Below are 20,979 nucleotides of genomic sequence, written 5' to 3'. Positions count from 1 at the left end.
GGATCCAGAACCAATTTTGCATCTTAGCGTCTAAAACACTGAGACAAACATAAAAAGACAAGAGTAAAGAAACTGGATAAAGGAGACTTCACTCTGTATTGGCCACGAAATCCTTAATGCTTCGTGTCATGCTTTAGAAAATCACTTTAGCCTAAGACTCACTTAGTGATTACAGTCCCATTTCAGCCCCAGATGCCCAAGTGAAGCTCTGATGGAAGGTTTAGAAAAGGCCTTTTAGCCACAGACGGGGAGCTCAATCTGTTTAGTCTCAAAAGGCAGAGACTGGGAGGCAACTTGATTACACTGTCTTCACATGGGGGAGATAACAGGCACTTAAAAGGGATTCTTAATCTAGAAGAAAGGTTTAACAAAATGCCTGTGGCTAGAAGCTGAGTCCAGACCAGTTCCAATTAGAAACGAGACACTTAAAGAGATTTAAAGGAAAAAAAAAAATAAAAAAAGGCACCCATAACAGTGGTGGTGGCCACTGGGACAGACTTGGAAAGGGCAGAGCCTCCACACCAAGACTGGATGCTTTCTGGGAGGTGTCCTGCATTGCCCCCTGACATGGTGCCAAAGAGGGAACCCCATCAGGAATTTACCAAAACATCTCACCCAGCAGCTCCTGCTGAGCTTAGCTAAGCCCCCAGAATAATCACATAAAAAGGATGAAATAAACTTTCCTAGCAATCACGCTGCTCTGCTATTCCAGTCCAAGTCTACCTGGGCTTCAGTAGCTTGTGCAGTGAACCTGTGTTAAACAGCAAGCGCTACTGGCCTCCTTCCTACCAGTGTCGGTCATTACTTGGTACACAGAGAGACGCTACCACCAGTAACAGGACTGGAGAAGCTCTAGAAGATCCAGAAGAGGTTTAGGAGAAACCAACAGAGCTGCAAGGCTGCTTCTCCTAGCACATACACACCCAGCTTCTGCTTATGCAGAAGAAAATAGTTCCATGAATTCCCAGAAAGAAAAAAATAAAAATAAAAATGAAGTTTATTCAAAAATATAAATGCCACCAAGACACGAGGCACATAACATAACTGGTTCCCTTTCTGCCAAGGTTTCAAAGGAAGCGCTGCGTTCACTGACCAGCAGCAGGTCCCATTAGTGATGCTGAAGTGCGGTGCTGTCTGATTTATTTATCAAAGCTGCTATTTTTCAAAGGAGCTTAAAGGCAACACGGTCATTTGGGAGGGGAGGGAGAGAGAGATGAAGTGCACGGCACAAAAAGCTCTGATCTAAAATGGCCTTTTCCAAAATGTGAAGTTCTGTGAAAGATTCCTTTAAGAAGTCCCCAAAAGCTTTTATGGAAACAGTTGCACGGCTTCCTACCCGACACCTAGGCAGGAACATCGAACATGCAGGTGCAGAGGGCTTGCAGGCACTTGCAACCCACTGCTGGAGGCTTTACCGAGGGAGCACTCGCAGGGTTTCAGCCTGCCAGCCCCAGCTTGCCCGCAGCCCTGCCTGCTGCTCGCTCCTTGCCCTGCAGAGCTGTGCCTGCTCCCAGCACCCCTCCCCAGCACCCCTGCACCTGCTAAAACCAGCTCGGGATGAAGGCTGCTTCGCTCAGAGCAACTTGCTGCCCTCTGCAGTCCAAGCAGAGCTCTCGTTAGTCAGCCTGAGGAACTGAGGGCTGAAATAGAAATCTGCAAAGGATGTGTGAGGCTGAAATAAAAAAAAAAAAAAAAAAACTCACTCCGGTGAGTTAACCAGAAAAACAGCTGATGGAAACCTCCTGAGCCCATGGGGGGAAACGAGGGACGGGGCTCAGGGACCCACCAAAGAGCATGGGCACGGCATTTAAATATGTGTCTGCCTCAGGAGAGCCAGGACTCTGCCTCTGATGGGCCCAGGATTATGTATGACAGAGGGAGCACAGCCCCAAATACTCTAAAGCTCCTGATTTTCACAGCCCCACTATCCTGAAACAATTTCTCTCCTTCCCTCCCAACCCACTGCCTTTCTGAAAACTAACCCCGAAGCTTCCAGCAGGGAGAGGAGCTCTTTCACCACAGCATGTCAAAGGTCTCAACCAGGCTGTTCCCCGAAGGAAACAGTTCCTGCTTTTTAGCCCTCCCCAGTTACATTTGTACAACACAGTTCAGGAGGTGACAGGTGCCCTGGGTTTGATGTAACCTACTTAAAGTCTGCAGGTAGATGCAGCCCTCCAGTGGTGAAAATATACACAAGCAGCTATGCTTTTTTTCCTCTTTTTTTTTTTTCTTTTTTTTTTTTTCCCTTGCTTTTTCCTTTTTTTTTTTTTTTTCCTTTTTTTTCCTTTTGCATGTCCCTGCCCAGTCCCCATCCCCACCATTTCACGTGCTGTGCTTGCAGTTGTTCTCCCATCGCCCCTGCACTGAAGAGGAGCCAGCAATGATGCTCAGACAGACCTACGACATTTTGGCCAGCGAGGGGCTTTTTCCCCCAGAATAGACCAATTCCTTTCTGCACAGCACAGGGATTAGTTGCTGCTACTTCAGGTCCTTCAAGAAGAGAGAGGAGAAGGAGGGTGGGGGGACAGGGCACAGGACAGCCATCATCATTCAGCCCCTGTGGCTCTGGCCACCCTGTTTTAAACCATGTGAATGCCTGGGCAGAGCATCAAAATGTACCTGGGGCATGTTCCCATCCATCCTTTTACTGCTAGCACGTGAAGGTGTAGATAAATTGGAGCAGCTCCTTGCATTTTGTTACAGTGTTCAGCATCACCTATTCAGCACACCTCCATAGGAAATCAAGGAGAAAGAGCTTGCAAAGAAATAACAAAGTTTGGGCACTGGGTCCAAAAGCTAAGGAAACAGAAAGAGCTTGCTCCAAAAGCAGTCTGGGTTTGGGGCTGCCTGCCTGTGGGTTTGGGGGTCCTTCAAGCTGAGGCTGACAGCCCCCGTGGCTGCCCCCAAACCGGGGCAGGAGCCACCAGGCCGGCTCTAGCTTGGCACAGGGAGATTACAGCAACTTTCCTGCCATCCTTCAATGCAGCAGTGCCATCTTCAGGCAAAAAGCCTGAAATTAAAAGTTGTTTTTTTTTAAAAAAAATAGCAAATGGTATTGGTCTCTGGACCTGGCCACGCAGGACTTGCAGTGACGCACACCATGCCCTGCAGGACACCTAAGCCATCGTGGCGCTCACAGGGGTTGTGCTCGCCCCCAAACCCAGGGCCGGGCATTTCCCTCACCTCTGCCCGGGCAGGAGCTGATGTCCCTGTCCTGGCTGCATCCCCCTTGGTAATCTCAGCATTGACATGATCAAGATATGGTTTTCCTCTGAAATTACACATTTTTCCACCTGTGCTTAGACCATGCAGAGGCTCTGGGGGGACAGCTGTGGAGCTGAGACCACTCCGGCCCTATTATCAACAGGGGACTGCAGCCCCTCTCTGTGCTGCTGAATTTGGGATAAACCCCATCCACGTGGGGCAGGGCGCAGCCTCCTTTGGGAATGCTCTCTGGTACAGTACTGGTGACCCCAGCAGCATCTGGGGACATGCCAAAAAAACCCATAGCTCGCACCAGCATCACAAAAAGATGCGAGTGAGGGAGGGGGAAAGCAGCTGTCCTGCTGGGGAAGCTGGCACCTTACAGGGTCTTCTCCTCCCTCCTCTTCCCCACCAGCAGATGTTACACGCAGCCCTTCTTGCTGCGAAATGGCAACGATTTCCACCAAGCAGTTTGTTTCAGCACGGTCTCCCTGCCCTGCTAAGAGCTGTGATTTGGCACCACTCAGCCCAGCTGGGGATAATCAGCCATCAGCAGCACCACAGCCCACAGGCAGCATGGACTGTCCCGCTGTGCCCCAAAAACCAGGAGGATGCTCTGGAGCAGGCCCCAGCTAGGAGCTCAAAGCATCACCTAGCCTGAGGGATGGAGCTGCTGATCTTAGGGCCTGAATTAATTAAGCCCTGAAATGCACGGAGCCCGGGATGTAACAGTGATAAAGAAAACCCCGTGTTCTGGGTGGTCGCTGCTTCCCCCTGGTAGCATCCAGCTCAAACAAGGTACGCAGGGGGCTCGGCACAGGTGGTTTCAGGGCAGTCACCAGGCTGACAACACACAGCTGTAGCTGCTGGCTCCTCAGGCAGCACAGCTGGAGCAGGAGGATGATTTACAGCTGTGCCTAAGGCTAGTGGTTGCAATGCTCAGGTCCCAAAAAATTGCCAGCCCCCGACGGTACCCAAGCCCTGGCTGAAGCACCCGGCCCTGCAGCTGCTTCGAGGTGCTCCTCCCAGCTTCCCATCCTGCACAGGAGGAAAGTTCATCTTTTTATAAACATTTCTCCTTATCAGTAACACTAAAATAGTTCCAGAATTTTGTTTCAGCTTCTTCAGGGGAAAAGAAAATCCCAAAGAAAAGCTGGAAGGACAAGGGAGAGGGGATCTTTCCATTATAATCAGGATTTTTAGTTAAAAAATCCCTTATTCCTGAACTGCTCCAATAGCCGCCTATCTTATCTTTGACCCTTCTTCAGCATCATTCAGCATCCTGTAGAATGTTATTAGAAAAATGGGCCCTTGCACATTTTTAAATAAAGTAAATAAAGATAATGAGAAGGGTCTCTCCAGCCCATGGGCAAGCTGGCATGCAGGTCCCTCAAGGAATATGTAGGTTTAAAAACTTTCAGGGTGTTGACGGTGTTAGAATGGTGTTAGTTCTTTAGTAATTCTGTGTGTTTTCCTATAAACCAAAGAGCATATATTCAATGAGAGCCCATCAGATTCAATAGAAATAGATCTTTATTAATAACATGCACATTATATGTATATTTAAAATACATTTACATTTTTCTACTATTCACTTTAGAAAACAATTTCATAAAAACCTTTAGTCAGGTCCCAAGTAATTTTAAACATTAAAAAGCCATTTTTAATCATAGAACCAGTCGGTATTATTCCAATTAAGTGGTGTATAATCACCATGTATTTACCATAATGCAGGCTCATGCATTCTAGCAGAAATAGGTGTTCCCTTTCCTGCTTTGTTAACCATGTCAAATATACGATGATATACTTGACAACATCATTATCTGCATTTCTGATTCCCTGCTGAGAGAGCGCTGTACAGATGGCATTGAAAAGCTGGAGACAACTTTTTTTTTTTTTTTTTTTTTTTTTTACAACTTTTTGAGTTTGCGGGAGGGGCGCTAGCATTGCAGGTAACGCAGAACCCGGTTATGGCAGAAACTGGAAAAGGAGAAATTTCGTGAACCACGAGGAGGAATGCAGTCTAAAAAAAAAAAAAAAAAGACGAGAAGAGGGAATTGCCAAACGCCCTCTGTGTTCATGGCAAACTTTGGGGTCAGGGTCGTGCTTCCCAAGGCCCTGCTGAGTACGGAGCCAGATCTGCATGGAGTGCACAGAGTTATCAGCTAAACACGGGCTGCGGTTTTTACAGGACATGTACAAAGGCTCGTATGAGGATGGGACTTTAAGGCACGATAGTCCGTATGTATACTCAACACATTCATCGAAAACAAAAGTTCCATTTACAGTGCAATATAAACGTATCCAAGAACTCAAGCGGCAGCTCTATAATCACTTTTCACTGATAATTAGGCAACTGAGGAGCACGTCTGTGGTGCAGGGCAGCCCCAGCCCCGCTCGCCCGTACACATGCTGAGCGTTGAGCACACGAGGAGCCTCCCTGGCTGCAGCCGGAGGATGCGCGCCGAGACACTCGGGCAAGACCCGAAGTGTTTGCAGGATCAAGGGCCTAATATCCTGGGATGTCTGCACCAAAGCTGATTTCCTGCTGGGCCAGGCTGCCTCCTGCCACAGCCGCTGCTGCTCCGGGTGGCACCGGCGCTGCTTGGGTCCGGCATTCCCAGCCAGGTTGGGGAAAGCGGCACAGAGAAAGCTCTTTGAAACTCTTTGAAACGCTACTTACAGCCAGGTGTGCTGCTGTTCCGAGATGACAAGGGGTTGTCCTAAGCCAGTCCTTGGCAAAGTTACCAGCTCTCTGTTACCAGCTCTGTCCGCGTCGCCCCGCATCGTCTCTGATGAACGCGCTATCTCCAAGGCAACTGAGTCGAAGGGAAGAAAGGACTTTTCTTTACATCCAGTGCAAACATAGCCCGTGTGTGGGAGCTCCTACCGCAGTCATAGTAGAATATATAAATATATCTATCACCGAAATTTGACCACCTACAGACAGATTCACACATCAGAAGCTAGAAGAGCTGAATTGCAGCTACAAACCCCAGAACAGGAAAATCACTGTAGGAAGCTGTATTAAAAACGCCGGTACCTGGTAGCTTGGCAACTAAATGATAAAATCAGCACATAATTCAAAAAAGTGTCAAATTAAATATTTCGGGAGCAACTTGCAATATTACTGCACCTTTCTACTTCTTTATCACTCCGAAAATTATGTTTCTTAAGCACTGAAGTTGAATGTTTCAGAACCACTTTTCAACAGCACAAATCACCGGGTGAAGCAGAAGGCAACAAAAACTTGTGTAGACTCAAAATAAGTTAGAATTGTGGACCTTTAACTCAATTTCATATCAAAAAGTCAACCAGAGTTTTCTAGAAACAAATGATCTCTTTTAACAGCTCCTAGAGCAAGTAGAAATAAATAAAATTAAAAATCAGACAATGTATTTTGTTCAAGAGAACAACACGTGAGAAAAACACGAGTAAAACATTACCCTCTTTCATGGGTAGCCCAAGCAGTTTTGTTATCTGATCCAGATCTGCATCTGTTGTACCTGTTCAGTAGACAGCATGTTATCAGAGAAGCTTTCCATAGGCAAGAAAGTACCTGCCCCTTTCAGCGGGCAAGGAAATCAGTGTTCAGAGCTGAATCTGACAGGGGCATTGCTATTTTTTCAGGTGAGGCTAAAGGCTTTAACCCTACTGAGCTTTTTTACTCCATTGCAACATTTTTTTATGTAAAAAGTTTGTTTTTCAGGCCAGGACCATCGTATGAATATAATAAAGCAGGTCAGAGGTAAAACAAAAGCATTTTAGCATTTCACATAGTAGCTAGATCACTATGAGTTCAGGCAGAAGCACACAAAGAACAAAAAAGTGTATAAATTGCATCACTTCAGAGCAGCAAGTTACATATTTTGAAACACCAGACAAGAGGAATAGTTGCTCTGTAACACCCAGCAGGCCTGGTCTCTGTGTCCCCAGGAGGATCCCAGGGGCCAGGAGCTCCCCCAGAGACTCACAGCACCTCTCATGGCACCCATCAGCCCCCTCCTGTGCAGCATGGGGTTGGCTTCCAGCTTCTGCTTGTGGTAGGAGGACTGATGCACCCAGCTGGCAATTAGCAATTAGCCAGCCTCTCTCAGCTGACCCCTGTCGAGCTGGACACAGATCCTCATAGCTGGAGACTCCCTGAACAGGGCCCAGCACGAGTTTTTTGGGAGGGAGGCATAGCCCCCTGTGCTGCACAGCAAGGGGCTGACGACACCTTTTGGAAGAGGCAAAGAAATACACCCTGCCTCAACACAAAAACAAAAGCTGCTTCTCACAGCCTGAACATTCATAACAACCTCCCAAAAACAGTGCTGCCCTGTTTTTCCAACCTCACTGCAATACCTGTGCTGTTTGTGTTCCCCAGTTTGCAGGTTATCCTTGTTTTGAAATAAGCTGTTGCATTTTTTTCTCATTAAAAAGTTGCGTTTAACTGCTCCTTTCTATCCCCTAAACCTGTCCTGCTTCCAACTGCTGATGTAGGAGTTGACTTTGCTCTTCACACTTTCTGCTCTTGCCTTCCTATCTTTCTTCCTGCGCTACGAACACGTGCCTGACAGCTGTGATGATATGTGCAACACACACAACTAAGATGCTCCGGGCAGGGTTACAGGAGGAATCCTACACTAAACACATCCCTGTAAAGCAATGGTATTTGTTCGTACTCCATAATGCTTCAGAAATAGCATTGGCCAGACCTGCATGAGACAAGCCTTTCAAAATAATAATAAAAATTTAAAAAAATCAGGTTCTTAGATACATATCTGCCTCCAGCTGAGTGTGTGCTGTTACCTACTTTGCTTTAAAGCTGCGGGGGTGATAGCCAGCCAGGCAAAGCCAATTTCTTCACTGGAAACCAACAGCCCTCTAGGACAGGCTTTGGCCCATTTTGCGTATTTGTTCAGTGATTCTGGGTTGCGAGCCACCCTCTGGTGAACAGCAGGTGTATCAGTAACTGATAATTTACAGGCTCATCAATCACATTTCCACAGGTTATAGTGCAATCTTTGCTTTTGACCCCATTGCTGGAGCATCATCTTTTCCCTTATATTACTCTTTGGTATTTTCATGATATAGCTTTGGCAGCTATAAAACTTTCCACTTGTAGTCATCGATTTGCTGAACGCCTCTCATGTCATTTCATAGCTTGCGAAATATATATTTACATATCCTAAAGTTAATTCCCAGATTGAAATTAGACATTTCACTTGACCTGAAACACTATTACGAATGCTGAGTAGCTTCATCAGGAGAATCTCTGAGGCTTTACTAGCATCTGTCACGTACATTCATTCTCTATCGATAGGAGTTATGGTTGTTTTTCTGCCTTGTTTATTCCACGTAAAAATAAATGACTGTCTATTCCCTAGCACCAATGTGAACCTCCGGCCAAACAGCAAATTAGCATGCAGAAAAGTATCAGGGAAACAACTAGGGGAAGAATCAAATGAAGCTAAGGAAACACTGATGGCGGGCTGAAGAAACAATTTTTCCTGTGAGTCATTCTGTTCTGCATTAAAATAGCAAAATAGATACCAGCTAAGAGATAATAATATGTAAAAAGGTGAATGCAATTATTCTAAAAAAAAAATAATAACCTTGTAGATCTCAGTATAGAGTGTCTTGTAAGTAGCAGGCGAGTTAGTCTCTGAAAATCCTAAGCAAAAGGCTGTTTCCTTTGGCACTGACTCCTTCATATTCCAAACATTTCCTCAAAGAAACTTTCTATCTATGCCTTTATGTAAATAACTTGCTTTTTACTCCTCACTGTTAGACTATTCTGCTACTCTGGGGGCTTCCCTTCCGCCAGGGATGGCAGAATTTAACTGCAAAGTGATTTTCAATGTCTGTATCTACACACAGAGAACTCAAATGCGGCTTTGCTTCTACACAACACGCTGCACACAGCCTCGGCGGGTAAGGACCTGTGTATTGCACCAGCTCTGTGTGTGTGCCAAGGTACTTCATAGCCACGGGGTTAACACCAGGGCTGCCGAGTGGGTTTCAAAGTGCCACCCGCTCAGCTCCTACCGCACCCGGCTTGATCATTAAGTATCTCTGCAATTAGTGCCTCATCTCAACACCTCAATAAGCAGTTCAAGCATTCAGAAACAAACATAGGTGGGTCTAACAGCTACTTTAATTCATTTTATAAATAAGCAGTTGAGAATTTTGCTCCAAGTGGCTGCTTGTGTAGCCCATTCCGTAAACGGCGTTCTCTGCAGAATAAGGCACGATACGATACGAATGCAGCTCTTCATAATAGAGCGACTGGGAACAGCACTCGTGTACCATAAACTTCAGCCGTTTTCGTGCGTCAGAGTAAGCAGTCCTATAACACGGAGCCTCCTTAAAGTATTCATAGCTCTCCCTCTCTGTCTCTAGGTGAATCTTCCTCAACAGATTGTTAATTAATACAGACCTACGGAGGTAGGCTTCAGGGTCTTCCAGGAATCGGAGTTTCTGGAGAGAAAGTTTTAGAATACAAGTCCGGTCCTCGGGTAGTATCAGGTGCTGGGGAGCAAAGAGCATCAAAGGGGTCTTTAGTACGGAGGAATGACACCGAGGGAGGACGGGAGCTGGAAGGAGAAAGCTACTCACTTTTGGACAATACTCATGGCAATCTTGATGTAAATGTTCTTCTTCTGCATATTTCCTCTTAAAGTAGGCTACTTTCGACGTCGTTAATGTGTTTGGTAGGCCCCGATGAGATCAGCTCTGCGCAAAACAAGAAGGAGAAGAGGCTCGGTCACGCTGCCGCCATGCCTGTGGCAGCACAGCCTGGGCTGCAGAGGGGGTCCAGAGACGGGACCGGGCTCCCCCCGACCCCACAGCCCCCTCTCCACACCCCAAAGGCAAAACCTGAGGGGGGGTCTCCAAGCCTGCAGCCCTCCAGCCCCGCAGACCCTGCCCTGGCAGCGCTGCCCCCGCGGGCTAACGGGGCGTAGCTGGGGGGCTCGGGGGGCTGCAGGAGGGTCCCCTCGTCACAGAGGGGGGTCCCTGTGGAGGGGAGAGGCCGGCTGGGGGTCACCATTACCCAGGCAGCTCCTGAGGCCCCCCTGTCACGGCACGGCCCCGCTAGGGGGTGGTGTTGGCCCGGAGGAGCCGCCGGGCCCGGCCGGTGGAGCTGTGGCGGTTACCGCAGTGTGCGGGGTGCGGGGGCCCGAGCTCGGTGCCCCCGTTTGGGGTCGGGGCTCTCTGCTCGCCCTGCTCCCAGCTGTGCTCCTCCGGGGGGGGGAAGATGTGGGGTTAAAGCACCTCGTCGAGACCAAAACTCTGGTGCTGGGCAGCTCAGGACCCCCGGGAGAGCCAGGGCCCGGTTGTGGTGCCCGGTTTGTGACGCGATCCCGGGAGGCATGTGCCGGTGGGGCACCAAAACCCGCTCTGATTGCTGTGGTTTGCGTTTAAATGGGCGCATTTTTGAGATCTTGCTGTGGTGGATTTTAAAGACAGTCCCCAAAAGTTAGGATCTGGAGTCACTCAGGTCTTAGGGCATACATTTCTTTCCCACACTGAGATCTTTTACAGGGGCACGCAAAGCCCGGCTTTCTGAGGCAATAAAGGGTTTGGTTCTGGGCTGCGTCTCTGCCCCATAGCCCAAGGCGTTGTGCAGCCAAACCAGACCTCATCGTACAGGGTGGGCTTGGGGAGCTCCTGGAGTCCTCGCTGCAGGTGGGAGGGAAAGGATATCGGTGCAGGTCTCACAGGGGAGAAGGCGATGTGCTCCACCATCCTCCCTCTGCACCAAAACCCCACGGAGGTGGCCGCAGAGGACAGACCCCCCCACAGGAGGTCTGTTCTTCTTGTGTTTTCTCCCTGAATCTCAAGTCAGCGAGGATGGAGGTTTGCTGTAAAAGAACATTACAAACCGGGGCAAAAAACCCTTGACTGATGGATTAGCACCTGATTTGGAGCCAAGTCCCCCAGCCCTGGGACTGGCCTGACGTGGATCCCACAAAGCAGCACCGTTCCCACCACAGAGGTATCAGAAGGGGTCTGCCACCCGTGCAACAGGACAACGCCATGTTTTAGTCACGCTGGACCCACTGCATACAGCAGAGATGCTCCCTGCACTGCCCTCAGCTCTTGGGACCACGACACAGCTGCAGTAAGCAGCCACGAACACTCATTCAAACACACGTGCAGCAGCCTTCAGCGCTGTTAGGTTTTATCCTAGTATTTGAATTACGCTGGAGACCGGGCACCCTGAGCACTTAACTACTCTGGTAGTAGATTCTCCTAGGTTAAAGCCCCTCTGCTGTGTTTTCTGAGTGCAGTCCCAAAGCATTTACCCTCCCTACGCTGTGGGGTAGGAGAACATTACGTTTTTCCTCCGACTACTCTGAGGACAGAGGTATGAAAGACGAAGTGGCGTTCCCATGGCCACCCGGGCCATCAGGGATGGGAAAGGAGCCAAACTCAGCGTACAGGCTGATGAGCCAACCAGGGGCTCGTTGTTCTCCTTCAAACCGGGCTTCTAAATGCTAAAACTCGCTCCCTGGTGGTTTTCAGCGAAAAGGCAGAAGCACAGACCCAGCTCTGCCTGTGTGCTCTGCAAGCAGAAAATGAGCAGAGGCAGGATAGACAAGCACAGCATGCAGAGCATCACTGCTGCTATGTGCAGAGCCCTCAGTCTCCTTCAGCTCCGTGCAAACCTCTCCTTTGCTGTCACTGGCAGCAGGAATGTCTCTTCCCCCAGAGATGGAGGGTGACAGTGGGACAGTCATTGCCCCTCGCATGCGTGGTCCTGAAGAAAAACTGGCAAACATCTTGGAGTGGCCGTGCCAGATGCAGTTTCCTGGGACCCAGGCCCCTTCCAGACATAATTGTCTTGCATGAGGGTGAGCCATGGTGCAGGAGAGCCTGCAGCTGTCCCCACCACGCTGCCCTGTCCCCACCGGTCCCCGGGGTGCTCTCAGAAGGAGAGGATTGTGTCCTGAGAGGGATGCAAATCACCATCCTGGCAGTGGGTTGGGTGAGCATCCAGCTGGCACCAGCCCTCTGCCTGCCAAGTCTGCAGGGTACGGACAGCACCAGCTCAGGACATAGCCCTCGGGTGCGAACCGCAGTCAGTTCCCAAAGACCTCACAACATCAGGCAAAGCAGTGGAGCTATCACAACCCCCAGCACTTGCTTTAGGAGCAAGGAAGGGCAGCAACCAGCAGCTGAACACCAAACGCACCTCTGGGCTACAAGGCTGATGTTAAGAGGACGTGTTCCCACTTGAAAGTGTAAAGCCACTCAAAGGCACAGACAGCAAAGCAGACACAAGCTGCTCACCGCGATGCTCGCTGCTGGCAAAGCCCAGAAACTCCAGGGCAGGAGGCTCGCGAGCTGCCAGCCTTGCTCTAATCCTTCTCTGAAAGTCAGAGCGGACGGCCTCTGTGCGTGCCTCGGGGCTGCTTGGCCGGGGCTGCAGGCACGCACGGCGGTAGTAATGCCGCAGTGAATCAGCCCCTCAGCGTTTTGTTTAAATATAAACATATTGAATCAGTGCTTTTTGTGTAGAAGGCTATTCTCGCCAGCCAAGTGTTTTGACAGTTACAGCAAGGTGGTATGAGTCACTGCCTCCGCCTCACTCAAGCTCGGAGACAGATACATCTTAATCACATTACATTTCTTCAGCGCCACACCACAACGGCACAGAGCCAAGTTTCCCCCTCCAGGGGCTAACCAGTGGGTCCTGAGCCTGATATTTGTCCTCCCAGCCTGGAACAGACCTCGGGAAGCGCGTTGAGCCCCCCGCCGCCCGCCCGCCGCCGCCGCCTGCTCGGCATGCGCGGCACACAGGAGCGCGGCGGCTCCGGCTGCCATTAGCACTAATGGAAGTTCGGAGCATAAATCCCACGCGCGGCAGCGAGGGAATAGACGCCTCCGTCTCTCCAGCCTGCATCACTCCAGCGCAGCTTTGCGAGGCCTTTAATTGCGCTTTCAAAAAAAAAAAAAGAAAAAGAGCAAAAATCTGCCCGTTCCTATTCATTTCTCCGGGAATAATTACAGCGCTGCGTGGACCCGCAGAGTTATTAGGCATGTTTGGGCAGAGGGCTATCTTATCTAAATTGAAATGGAAATCGATTTATAACACGGCAACTTCGCGGTCTAGCTGCAAATTGCAAGAAATTGTCTTCATCTGGCCCCGGGCTCCCCCATCACCCAGCGACAGGAGCCCCTCTGCGGCATGAATTAGTGCTGGGTGATTTCGAGAGGGCTGCAAGTCAAACCGGAGAGGGGGCAAAGTGGGGCTTAATGAATGATCGAACAGCCAGGAGAAGACAAAGCTCATGCCTCCCCACCTGGGGCAAGGGAGAGGGACATGCCAGACCCAGCTCTGCCCCAAACATTATGCGTGAGAGCTGGGGAGAGCTCCTACACTCGGTGTCTCCTCCTTTCCTCGGAGGAAAACCCATCCCTGCCTCATGGTGCTGCAGTGTCAGGGCTGTAGGAGCTGCTACTATCAGCACGTCGATGCAGATGTCTGCAGGGGGCAAGCAGAGGGGCTCACTGGCCGAGCCAGAGCTGCCGACACTGCACGTGGAAGGCGGTTGGTAAAATGTGCCCGTGCCCTGTGGGGTTTCCTAACACGGGAGAAGGTGATCAATGTGCAAGGTGGAAACCGTTTCTGAGCATCTCTCGCATGCACAAATAGAAAACCCGAGGGAGGCTTCTAAGCACGCAGAACCGGGCATTTATTACCAGCAGGAGCTGTGACTTTGACATGGCTGGAGATATCGTAACGTCCTTGCAACCGCCGTCAAACTGCAGTGATAAATTCCCCCGTCTCTAACCTTAGCAGCGCTCGCAATTAAGGAGTGCTCGGCTGAAACCCTGCTCTGATTTCTCATGCCATGCCGCTGCGTTTCTCCTCCGCCACTGGCAGGACAAGCAGCTGGTCCCACCGGGGGCTTTCCGGTTGATAACTCAAAGCTACCAAGCCACAGGCAGGCGAACATGTGGATCGAAAACACATTCCAGCCCCAGGATTTCACACAGACTGACGATCGATTGCAGCTCTTCCAAACAGGGACAGATTTCCTACTCGTTGCTCGGGCAGAGAAAGCCCCTTTAATTCACCTGTGGGCAGGTAAAAGCCTTGCTGCTGTCTGCTAGTGGGAGCTGCTGGCTTTGCAACTTAAACCTGCCTTCCTTTTAGTTTGCTAATTGCTTTGCAGAGCTCCCTAACTCATTTCTGGGCAAGGCACAAGCATCCGAATAGCTCTGATGAGTGCATGAAAACCGGGGGACTTCTCCTCTCCCTGTCCTTGCAGTCCCACTGCCTGCACCCCTCTGACTAAGGGGCTGGCTAAAGCTCAGGCCACATGCAGCAAAGAATAAAACCCCATCCCCAGCTTGATCTCCTGTGAGCACTCCTCCAAGCCATTCCTCTCACCCCGAAGGCAAGCCCGACCGGCTGGAGTCTGCAAACTTGGTGGTTACCTGAGGCCGTGGAGTCAGTCTGCAGAGGGTCTTTCTGGGGTAACGCCAGCAGCTCCGGTGAGATTTCTTCCTCGCACGGGCTCAGCGAGCATTTCTGGCAGCACGGCACTGCTGAACGGTACCTGCCACGGGGGAGCAAGGAGAAACACACATGGCTCAGGTGGCAAAGCCGGGATGTACGCGGCACGAAGCTGGGCTGCAAGAGAGGGGAGCGCTATCTCAGGAGCCCCATGGGGCTCGCTAGCAGGGCAAGCAGAGCTCTGGTGTCACATCCAGTGCTCTAACTCTGACCTGGCTGCCCGAACACCCTCTTGAGCATCAGGAAAGTGAAATCATCATTAAGGAAATTTGCTTCGGTCTCTCGGTGGTATGGCTGCAATCCTCCCAAAACAAACGCTGCAAGAATACAGCTTGCTCCCTGAATCTCCGGAAGTTTCCTCAGCTAGAGCGCGATCGTTGCCTTGATCACTGCCCTTTAAAACTGCACGTTATTTCCTCGGTCAGCTCTTGTCAGCCTGGGAGGAGAGCTGGAGGGAGGCTATTAAAACCACAGCATCGTTTCAAGTAGTAGCGCTAATTTCCTATCCCATACGCGCGCACACCCACACTCCTGCAGAGTCGCACGGCTCGGGGGAAGGCAGATTACCAGCTTTATTCAACAGAGCGATTGCAGCGCGCACGTTTCAGTGTTTGCCTTGTGCAGCGGCCAGTTCCTGGGCTGCAAGGAGACGCAGCAGCACCCAGCTGATGCTTTGCCTCCTGCGGGGAGCATTTAGCAAGGGGCAGTGAGAACACCTCCAGCTCCAGGTGGGGAGCATAAACAGCTCTGTGCGTGCATCCCCAGCTCTGCACGCTCATGTGCGTGTGCAGCCACTCACACTTTTAGGTGTGTGAAGGAAAAACAAACAGCTCGAAGCCCTGCGAAAGAGAGAGAGAAAAGCAGAGCGTGTGCGTGCGTGCCTGTCTCGCAGCTGTAAGGCGTCTATATTTGGATGGTTGCCTCATCCCAGGAGATGACACTCAGCTCACAGGCACCAAACGAGCAGCTACGGACACTTCCCAGAGTCCTGCTTTGGCTACACCGAGGTGCCTCGGATGCCAGCCGCCTTCCCCAGAGCCCCACGCAGCCCGGCCGAGCCGCAGACACCTCTGCAGGACGAGCAGCCGAGCCTCCCGCTGGGCTCCTCACCCCTTGCCGAGGCTCAGCAGATCCCAGCTCTCACCCCACAAACCTCCTCCGTGCCGACACCCCCCTGCCACCCCCCCCGGGGAAGCAGAACCAGCAAAACCCCGCTCCTCCCTCCGCCACGCTCCTCCACGGCCACTCACCCGCCCGGCTGCAGCAGGGGGGCTGCTCCCCGTCCTCCCCTGGCCCCTGCGAGCCGCCGGCTGCTCCTGCGGGCGGTGCTGGCGGTGCTGGCGGTGCTGGCAGCTCCCGGGTCCCCGCAGCACTGAGCCCAGCATCACCCCCGGCCGCAGCGCCGAGACGGGGCCCAGCTGCGCCCCGCGCCGATTGGTCCAGCGGGAGCAGGTGCGGGGCCGTCGCTAGGGGCGTTGCTAGGGGCGTTGCTAGGGGCGTTGCTAGGGGCGTTGCTAGGGGCGTCGCTAGGAGACCGTGACGCTCTGCCCATCACTGGCGGGGCGCGGGGGTGCGGGGATGGGATGGGGTGGGATGGGATGGGGTGGGGTGGGATGGGATGGGGTGGGATGGGACATGGGGATGGGGATGCGATGGGATGGAGTGGGACATAGGGATGGAATGGGATGGGATGGGACGTGGGGATGAGGATGGGATGGGGTGGAACAAGATGGGATGGGGTGGGATGGGACATGGGGATGGGATGGAACAGGATGGGATGGGACGGGACATGGGGATGGGATGGGATGGGATGGGATGGGATGGGACATAGGGATGGGATGGGATGAAACATGGGGATGGGATGGGATGGGATGGGGTGGAACGAGGTGGGATGGGATGGAACAGGATGGAATGGGATGGGACAGGACGTGGGGATGGGATGGGATGGGACATAGGGATGGGATGGGACAGGACGTGGGGATGGGATGGGACATAGGGATGGGATGGGACAGGATGGAATGGGACATGGGGATGGGATGGAACAGGATGGGATGGGATATGGGGAGCAGATGGGGTGGGATGGGACGTGGGGATGGGGTGGAACGAGGTGGGATGGGATGGGGTGGGATGGGATGGGACATGGGGATGGGATGGGATGGGATGGGATGGGATGGGATGGGATGGGATATGGGGAGCAGATGGGGTGGGATGGGACGTGGGGATGGGGTGGAACGAGGTGGGATGGGATGGGGTGGGATGGGATGGGACATGGGGATGGGATGGGATGGGATGGGATGGGATGGGATGGGATGGGATGGGATGGGATGGGATGGGATATGGGGAGCAGATGGGGTGGGATGGGACGTGGGGATGGGGTGGAATGACGTGGGATGGGATGGAACAGGATGGGATGGGATGGGATAGGATGGGATGGGACGGGACGGGACGGGACATGGGGATGGGATGGGATGGAACAGGGTGGAATGGGATGGGACGGGGTGGGGTGGGGTAAGCACTGATCTATTCGTTTTAGTGACCTGCAATAGGACCCAAGGGAATGGGGTCAAGCTGTGGCTGGATATCAGGAAGAGGTTCTTCACCAAGAGGGTGGCCGCGCACTGGAACAGGCTCCCCAGTGATGGAGTCATGGCACCTGGCCTGTTGGAGTTTAAGAAACCTTTGGACTGTGCTCTTGGTCATATGGTCTGGATTTTTGGGTAGACCTGTGTGGTGCCAGGATTTGGACTCAATGATCCTTGTGGGTCCCTTCCAACTTGGGATATTCTATGATTCTATTCTATGGGATGGGGTGGGATGCCACAACTCAGAGCTGGAAAAAGGGGTGAGGAGCTGCCCAGGACATCATGGCAGGGCAGAGGATGGGGATGAGAAATGTCAGAGCTAGGAGGGGACAGCTCTGCTCCAGGCTTCAGGGGTGGAAAGGCAGAAAGTGTCCTGTCTGGGCAGGATGGAGGATGTATGGAGCAGAGAGGCAGCTGCAGGGGAAAAGGAGAAGGGTGCTGGGTGTCTGCCCCAGGATGGGGAGAGGGAAAAAATGGGGAGAAATGTAATCTGGTGCCTGGAAGGAGCTGAGGAAGTGGAGGGTCCAATTTGGGGCTGCTAGCAGTATGAGCTGGGAGCCGAGCTCTGCTGCTCTCCTTCTGGGTCACACTCCTCTTTCCTCCTCCCCCATGCCCACCACCCCCTCTGGGCACACTGGTCTTTGGGATGCCCCATCACAGCACCCTGCTTGTGACACACACACACTAGTGACCCCAAAGAGCTCCCCCACAGCACCCTGAAATCCCATGGGCAGAAATAGGGGTTGCTGCAGGAGCACACACCACACAAAAAGACAGCCCAAACCTCCTCTTAGATCAGCCCAGCACCCTGGGATCTGCTCAGCACCGTTCACAAGGAGAAGGGTGCTCCTTGGGAAGGGTGCCACGAAGACCAGCCCTGTCTTCGTGGCAGGCCCAAGTCCCAGTTAAGAGCAGCCTCAAAACAGCCACTCCCTCGTCTTTGGGCATCTGGTTGCACCGACACACGGTGCGTGCACACATCTCTGGTCCTTGCAGCTTGAGAAAAGATCAGTCACGGCCACATACTTACTTCAATTATCTCTCAAGTTCTGCTCCTTTTATTGAAAAGTCAAACGAACTCAAACTAATTTCAAATTTGAATTTTCCAGGACAATAGGAAGGCACTGGAATTTAATTGATTTTGATTACCTGCCTTATTATTATGCTGCCAGTAGCGATAGTTCAGGTTGGTGTAATTTTAAATTTACTGTGAGATGAATTTGACATTTCTCTGCTGCTGAATAGAGGACTTGAGCGATGCTTCAGCTCTTCACAAAGATGTCATAATTAATTCAGTAATATCACTTCTGGATATGGAGATAGAAAAGGAAGACACGGCAGCACCTACTCTGCATCTAGGAGCCGAGCGAATGACAGAGTGCGTTACTCCAGCGTTCCTGAAACTGACTGTGATTTTTTTTTAACATTCAACACAATTTCTGCTGCAAAGGCACATCTTCCCCTCCCCTGTCAGCAAACAAGTGGGACTTACTAGCTGGCAGTAACTCGCAGCCAAGAGGTCAGCTCATCTTCCCCCAGCTGGCTCCAAGAAGAGTTGCCATCCCCTGAGAAGCCCAGAGCAAATTCTTCCGAAATCCAAACCTCGCTGCTGTTCTTTGACCCCTTTCTGAGGGGGCAGAGAGCGCAGGGAAACAGAGTCCCTGCTAAGACAAAGCAGTGGTCATACGACCTGAAGGGAGATGCACAGCAGCTGCTCCATCCCATCCCATCCCATCCCATCCCATCCCATCCCATCCCATCCCATCCCATCCCATCCCATCCCATCCCATCCCATCCCATCCCATCCCATCCCATCCCATTCCCTGCATTGCCATGGGACGTGAGCTGCCCCCCTCTCCCAGGGGAAGGAGCTTTCCCCCCCTTCCAGGGATGCCCGCTCAGGAGTCGCTGCCCAGCTGAAGCGCACGTTGTTTTCGTGCAGTGGAAATTAAACAGACCCGTGAACTGGGACCAAAGTCTCTATTGACAGTGATATTATTTGAAAAGATAAGACTTCAAATGCGCACTGCACGAGATAAAACCCGGGCAAGCAGACAATAGAAGAGTAGCTTTTTCTTTTTTTTTTTTTTTTTTTAATTCTTTGGAAAGCAAGATTGCCTAGCACAGTCAGCGCTGTAATAAAATAATAAACATATTTTAAAATGGTTTAGGGCAATTGGGAACATAAAAAGAAAGAAAAACGAAAAACAAACAAAACCATTAGCATTTACTTTACTCTAACTGCCTCACAGAATTAGAAAAGATTGGTTTCTTCATCTCCAAAGAGTTACATCTCCTCCAGCCAGCTGTTGAGGGCCAGTGCATGAAATGAATGTGCTGCCTGACCTGAAGCACCACGCACCCAAAGGATGGGTGCAGGAGCAGCAGCCCTGCCAGGCACTATACACCTGCAGACACGCCGTGTTTCTGAACACAGCCTGAGCCCCGCTGGCACAAAGCTTTAGGCATGCAGAAAGTGTTTTAAAATGATAAAATGTACCTGAAACGCTTGACATCCACACCCAACACGCCAAGCAGTGTCCACCAGCAGTGTACCTGGTGTGCCTTGCTCTGGTTTCTCCCCCTGGCCTGGCCCGTTTGGCTGCCCCAGCCCACAAAATCCCCCAAATCTTCCCCTCGTCCCAGCACATCGGGACATTCAGCTCCAGCTGCCGGAGCCCTGCAGCCGCTGGCCCACCACAGAGGGGCTGAGCAGCCTGGGCCCAGCCCTGCCCGCAGCCTGCAAGGCCAGCTCCTTTTGGCTTTTCCAGCCTTAGAGCTCTGCCTTTCTGCCCTTTTCTGTCGGTATTTTGGGATCTGCTGGGGGCTGTTTTGTTTCGTCGCTCTGTTTACATTTAAAAAATCAATAGTGAGACAACAGAAGCCAGCTGGGGAGCAACAGAGTAAACGAACACCTTTCTTATACCCGTTTTCACTTTCCCCAAATCCCACCACAGCCCCTCAGCCACCTCCAGCCCCACCAGGGGCGGCACACGGAGCAGGGCCAGGGCTGCACCCCATGGCCTCTGCCAGGTAACGCAAGTCGTAGACACGGAATCAGCTTTGAGACGTTCATCCTTCCCTCAGCTGTGCTTGAAATTGGCCAAACCGTTCAGAAACGGTGCTGGTGGGGGAGAGACTGGCGAGGAGACAGATGGCAGACAGCTCAGCTTCCCCAGCCCAAACCGAGCTGATGGAGACGTGGGAATGCTTTCGCCCTCTCATGCAAAATGATATCACTCTTTCGTTGAAATTCAAAACTCGGCTTCCCGACATTAAAAATGTGACTTCTCCACCTGGCCAGAATGGGGATGACATCAGGGATATCTTGGCAAAACAGCACTTGGTGCTTTGCCAAGGAACGAAGCAGCTCCGAGCGGTGGATTAACATGCAGCTGGAGGAAGAGCAGAATAATGGGAACACAACAAAACAAAACAGAGCCTGGCGTTTGCAGGGGAGTCAAGGTTGGGAGACGGGCAGCATGAATTGTAAATGCGTTTCAGAAAAATGCATGGGGAAACGGTGTGCTGTCAGCTAGCCCAGATTTGCACCGGCAGGGTGAGTTTTTTTGGGCTGGGTTTGCCGCACACCCAGGCTGGGCTCGTGCAGCCACTGCTGGGGCATCTGGAGGGAGAAGCCACCAGGAGAAGGAGCTGTTTCTGGGCCGGCCCTGGAGA

General features: G+C 51.7%; 1 long non-coding RNA gene across 3 annotated transcripts; it reads right to left on the bottom strand.

The window, feature by feature from the left end:
* Positions 1 to 4,719: 4,719 nt before the first annotated feature.
* Positions 4,720 to 16,124, bottom strand: LOC137856778 (uncharacterized). 3 transcript variants are annotated; one of them, XR_011096775.1, is made up of 4 exons: positions 15,970 to 16,124; positions 14,641 to 14,762; positions 9,808 to 9,924; positions 4,720 to 9,720 (listed from the first exon to the last, which is right to left on the bottom strand). It is a non-coding gene; the product is annotated as an uncharacterized lncRNA (long non-coding RNA). The 3 variants fall into 3 exon arrangements; XR_011096777.1 differs by lacking the exon at positions 15,970 to 16,124 and adding an exon at positions 15,287 to 15,423; XR_011096776.1 differs by lacking the exon at positions 15,970 to 16,124 and adding an exon at positions 14,932 to 15,211.
* Between the last annotated feature and the right edge of the window lie 4,855 nt (positions 16,125 to 20,979).

The sequence above is a fragment of the Anas acuta genome, chromosome 5 (genome assembly GCF_963932015.1).
Source record: "Anas acuta chromosome 5, bAnaAcu1.1, whole genome shotgun sequence".
Lineage (NCBI taxonomy): Eukaryota > Metazoa > Chordata > Aves > Anseriformes > Anatidae > Anas > Anas acuta.
Note: the sequence above shows the minus strand (reverse complement) of the source record. Positions and strands in the feature narration are given on the sequence as shown.